This window comes from Alligator sinensis, unplaced genomic scaffold (genome assembly GCF_000455745.1).
Source record: "Alligator sinensis unplaced genomic scaffold, ASM45574v1 scaffold881_1, whole genome shotgun sequence".
In the NCBI taxonomy this organism is placed as follows: Eukaryota; Metazoa; Chordata; order Crocodylia; family Alligatoridae; genus Alligator; species Alligator sinensis.
The window spans coordinates 791973-797863 of record NW_005842346.1 but is presented as its reverse complement, the minus strand read 5'-3'; the positions used below and the strand labels follow the sequence as shown (position 1 = coordinate 797863).

General features: G+C 42.3%; 1 protein-coding gene across 4 annotated transcripts in view; it reads left to right on the top strand.

Annotated features, from left to right (window-relative positions):
* The window catches only part of LIFR (LIF receptor alpha), a 96225-nt gene that overhangs the window by 21724 nt on the left and 68610 nt on the right, over positions 1 to 5891 (top strand). Inside the window, exon 1 of one of the 4 annotated variants that reach the window (XM_025210393.1) lies at positions 956 to 3065. The exons of the other annotated variants lie outside the window; for them this stretch is intronic. The gene's annotated coding sequence lies outside the window, so the exon portion shown is untranslated. Of the gene's footprint in view, positions 1 to 955; positions 3066 to 5891 lie in introns of those variants that run through there. 4 annotated transcript variants of the gene reach the window in all.

The window sequence follows — 5891 nt, the reverse complement described above, 5'->3', positions numbered from 1 at the left end:
AGGAATGAAAGAGAAGAGTAACAATTTGTGATGTATAATTATGAAATACAGTATTGGCTTCTAGATACCTTTTAAACAGCTTCTCTTTCTTCCTGTACCCTTAAACAGCTTTTACTTCTTACTGGTACCACAAACTGGGGTCCTGCCATACAAAGAATAAGCACTTAATCTGGTGGTTGTGCTTCTTATCATGTTTTATACTTGTATAATTCACATGCCTCCATGATACCACTAGTGTCATCACCTTAATGAGTTTACCCTTTGTGGAAATTAAGACCCTCATCCAGCAAATATTTAGGAACTACCTTAATTTTACTAGTATCCCCAGTTGATTTGGTTAGTCTCAGAGATGCATGTCTATGCTGCCTTCTACCCAACTGATTGCAATGTTAGAGTTAAAAGGCCATTTTTTCTTTTCCTTTTCAAGTAAAGAAGCCCAGAAAAGCTTTTGATGATGATGATGATAATAATAATAGCCTACTGTTCTAAACAACCTGAATAAAAATAATCTCTTTTGTTTGGTAATCAGTTATCTGAATTTCTTGAGTTTAACTGATGTTATAAATTGTCTAATTCTCTAGATTTCCATCATGGAAAACTCCATAGATGAGCTGTGAAAAACCTGGAAGTTTCAGGGTAGGAAAGAGAAGCAACATTACTTCATTGGACACCTTGTATGTACTAGTTAGTCGCTCACTCAGTAGGAGCAGTGATAATCCTGGGATTGAAAAGGAGCCTTCAACTACTTGAAGTGTGGTCATAAAGTGGATGGAGCTGGACTGTTTTGAGTGATGGCAGATGACAGAACAAGGAGCAATGATCTCACGTTGCAGCAAGTAAAATGTAGGTTAGATATGAGGACAAACTTTCTCCCTAGGAGGGTAGTAAAGCATTGGAACTGGCTACCCATGGAAGTTGTGGAATCTCCATCCTCAGAGGATTTTAGGATTTGGGTAGGCAAAGCCTTGGATGGGATGATCTAGTTGGGGATAGCCCCGCTTTCAGCAAGGGCTTGGACTAGATGACTTTCTGAGGTTCCTTCTACCCCTAACTTTCTGAGATTCTGTGATTTCTATTTGATGCACTTCAGGTACTTGGCCAGGCTGTTGGGGCTTCTCAACAGGTATTTTTATTGCTCTAAAATATAATTCAAGATAGCAAATATCCTTTAGAAAAATAAGGTCCTTAGCTCACTTTACGTGGGTTGAAGTGGGAACATTCACAAGGCTGCTGTTGGCCATATAAAAAAAAAAAAAAAAAAAAGAAAAAAGTATCAGTACACTTGTAAGGGGCAGAGAGCTGGGGTCTAGGACCATAGGATAATCCTGGTTTGATGAAACCTCAGTATCAGTAGAAAGCAATCTGCAGAGCCAGGATGTAGACTTAATTTTACATCTTTATTGTAAGCAAGTTTGTGTCTTCACTTGACTGATGCCTCCTTTGGGAATACGATTCTCCAAGCAGAGCTCTGTGTATAAAAGCAAGATTGCCTCCCCCTTTCCCCCCCATAATTAGGGGGTAATTCTAAGTATGCTATCTTTGTTCAACATGTTTTTTTTCCTTCCTGCCATTATTAGCTGTTTTTCAGCTTATTTTTTCCTTTGATATTGAACTGGCAGATGATATATGAGGGGGAGATACTTCTCTTAGTGGTTTCTGTTGCGATCATTTCTTGTCATTTACCTATTTATTATTGTACACACAACCTTTTTCTGTTGGAGGCTGAATTGAGAGTATTTACTCTTCATGGTTTGTTTTTTTTGTTTAATTTCTGAGTAATGAAGCCCCTATTGTTACTCTACAGCAATTTGGAAAGAAGTTTCTTTTGAGGCGTCAGAAGTGTGACAATACTAGCTGGCTTCTGAGGCTCCCAAGATAGTTATGGAGGCGACTCCTGGTTCCTATGGAGACATGAGTTAATGACAGAAAAGAAAGAAAAAACATTTTTCTATACATATTTTGCTATGCTAAAACTATACATTTGAGTGTGGGTAACGGTGGAAAATCAGGGTTTCAAAGAACTTGTCTCATGCTTAATTATGAAAACATCTGGTTAATTTTTCACTTGATTTTTTGGAAGGCTTATTATTTTAACAGGTGTACTTTTTGATATGCAAACGTTTTTCTTTTAGCAGTAGGCTTACATGCTTTATTAGGAAAATCCACATAACTATCTAGTATAATATTAAGAGAAGAAGATTCTGCTTTAGTAAATTATTCCACTACTTGGGTCTTTGTCCTTTGCCTTAAATGCTAACTGGGTATTGCTTCAGTGATTACCAGTGGGTCTGTAATGTGTGCTGTAATCCTGTCCCAAAATTAAGTAAATTTTCCTGTGTTGGCAAGGAGATTAAAGGTCCCGAAGTATGAAATAGTAATTTTGCCTATAAACAGTCTGAAGAATAGTCACATTTGTTCTTAAGCTTGTTAGTTTGGGTTTTTTTGTGGGGGGAGGGGGGTTCTTTCAAGCTGCTTTTTTTTTTTAGCCTTTTTATAGCGTTGGTCTTCAGTAACAAGTTTACCGGACAGGTTCTATGTGGATATTATGCAGACCAGTGCTGTATAAACACCTTGTCCATAGAGATACATTTCTGTTCCCTTTCCTCTATCCATGTACACACCAACGTATAATGATGGCATTGCCACTCGATTTGAGGGCGCAGGTTATTAAAGCTAAATGGACAATATTGCCAAGTAATGTTTTAGTCTTCTGCAAAGTATACTAGGAGTGCACCGATAAAGAATTTTCTTGGCTGATATCAATGGCCGATTATTAACCAGCCATATCAGCTGAGACTGATCTGAGAGCTGATTTACAGCAGTGCTTCCCAACCTTTTTAGACTGGCAAACTGTGGACTGGCAAACTGCAGTGTACAAATAACCGGACAGTAGACTAAGTATAAAAAAGGGTTGGCTGCCACTCTACAGTATGCCGGTCACTTCTGGTCTGGCAGCCAACCCTCCTGCAGACCAGCAGCCAACCTTTTGCAGCTGCGGCCCAAGGGTTGGGAACCTCTAATTTACCGGAATGCAGCCTGGCAGCTTGGAGAGCAGCATCCAGCTAGTAAGTCTGTGGGGGGGAAGGTGCCTGGGGAGCAGATCGAGGACCACATGGTGAGGGAGGGAAGGAGTGGAGCAGGGGCAAGCGCTACCCAGCCAGGGCAGTGAATGTGACCCTGGGAATGGGATGGAGCCATGGGCAGCTAGTTTGGGGGGCTGGGGAGGAAGGGAAGCTTCCCACTGCTGTGCACACCCCCAGGGGAGGCATAGGGGCATGTGCCCCCCCCCCCCGATTTATGCATGAGGTGAAGATGGGCTGCCCACTGTGGGCTTGGGCCAGGGGCTGTGCAGGTGTCTTCCCAGCAGGGGGCCTGGGCCAGGGCTGCACCCCGCACACAAGTCTGGAGCCCCCATGCCTCCCCTGGAGGTGCACACAGCGATGGGGAGCCACCCCCCTGTGTCCCCCCCCAGACGAGCTGTCCACAGCTCCATCCCGCTTCTGGGGTTTCATTAACCCCCCCTGGCTGGGCAGCACCTACACCTGCCCCACTGTCTCCCTCCTGTGGCGGTCGAGTGGTAGGCCGGGGCTGTGGCCAGTAGCCCGAAGCGGCAGGTGGGTACTTTTTGACTGATGGAGCGGAATTAGGCACTGAAGCGTATTGGTTGAACAAAGAAATTATTTACTTATGCCGTCGGTGTACACAGTGCAAGAAGAAACTGACCTAGGTTACAGTTGCAAACCGAACAAGATGAAAGCTTTCCTAGAACAAGATGAGACATCCGTGAACGACTGAACAGGCTAGCCAGACGAAGAGGGGTACGTCGGGTAGGTCGTTGACGGGGTGTACCTGGTAGGTGATCAGTCCACCAGGTATTCTCAGAGATATGTACGGAGTTCGAGCTCTCTGAGTTCGCTGTCTGAGTTCTCCTTCTCCGAGGCGTGTGCGGAGTGCTCCAACGTGCTAAGCTGGAGAGATATGTGGAGTTCTCCAACGTGGGCGGAAACTGATCTAACTTTTATATGACTAACAAGCCAATCGCTAGTCACCAATATGAATAATTTGGAACTGGCCAGTGGTGGTGTGCGTGTTTGCATAAAGTTTGGCGGAAACTTTTTCTGAGCTGTAACTTTCCATTACTGTGGCATATAGTTACGTAGCGGAATTTTCCTACTGTGACCTACTTTTTTGCTGTGACCTAGTTTCTCCCTGTGCCATATGTATCAAAATTTTCCACCATGGCACAGGCATGCAGAATGATTGACAGCAGAATGTTCCACTATGGATCAAACCAAAGGAATGTTCCACTGTGCCATAGGCATACAACTATTTGGTTCTGACATCTCCCTCACCGTGGGGGCCTCGATCTGTACCCCCATGGCCCTCCCCTCCCCCCTGCTTCTCCCCCACCTCCCTGACTTACGGCCTGGATGCTTTTCTCCAAGCTGCTGGGCTGCATTCCTGGCCGCGTGCATGCTGTAGCTGTGCACATGCAAGTGGCATTTATTGGTGACATCAGCTACACAGGCCAAAAAAAGCCAATTGATGGTAATGTTAAATTTTCTTTTATCAGTGCAGATCTGATAGGCCACCGATATATCAGTGCACCTCTAAAGTATATTGATATTACCAAAAATAGACTACATTTTGGAATATCTGATGGAATGTTTGTGAGTGTTTTATTGAAGTTATACATTAACAAAATGCTATTCCAGATTGGAGCCAGGAAAACTGAATCCTAATTTAGTTTTCTAACATACTTTTAAATAAATGCTTACCCCATCCCTTCCACCCCCCCAAAAACCCTGCAAAATATTCTGTGCCTGGTTTGTACTGTATTATAGGAAGAAATTGGACAGTGATTAGCTAAAATGTTAGTGATAAATTTCCTTTAACTATCCTAAAGGAATCTTGGTCTTGTGCACTTTGACAGTGTATTCATGCAACAAATGTGTTCGTGCAGTTCAGGAATTCAAGGAAATGTAAGTATGAGCTTACCAAATTCAAGGGCAGCAGGAAGTTCACTGAACTTTATCAAATTCACACAGATAAAACAATTGTATCCTTTACCTTTAATACAGAATTACAGTATTGATGGTTTATCATTTATGTTAGGTGTCAAATTATTCTGAAATACATCAACATTTCAAAGTGTTAACTAATGCTAGTAACTTCCTTCCATCAAACAATGCATTGAACTGCAAGTCCTAAAAATAACAGCATTTAATAAATAGTTGATAAAGTATCATAAACCTCTTAATGGAGTTTTTGATTTGATGATTGTTTGTTGCCTGTCCACTGTCCTGGAAATGATGCACTTTTATAAGAAAGGAGTCAGAACCCTTCTGGCCAGGTATCCCTTTCTCTTCCAATAGTTTGACTGGTTCATCTCTTTGGCTGGGACAGTCTGTGGGTAAAAACAGACATCGTGTTTGAGGCAGTTATTACTGATCCAAGCCAAAACCCAGGAGTGCATAGCCCTTTATGTAGCTTGTTCATGAAATGAACTCAAATTATCTGTGGTTATCTTGGGGGAAAAGTGTTATCTCCTATACTTCATGGGTGGGACAAAGGGCTTGTACTTCTGTAGGATTCAAGGACAAAGTTTTTTGTTAGGGGGAAATCTGACATCTGCTTTTGCCTTCTATGAACTTCCCATGCAGTTTAGCTAGACATTGTTCCCTTAACAATTTCCTAGTGTACTATTTTCAGTGTAGTTCTTGTAGGTGTTAACAGTTAACCAAGTATGTTTGGATAACCTCATGCATGGAATAATTTTTGATAGCCTTGCCTGCGATTTTCACATAACTCCAAAAGTTAATGTTTGGCCTCCTGTTGAAAGGTGCCATTTGTGCTTTTTCACTCATTCTGAGATGGAGACTATTATACTA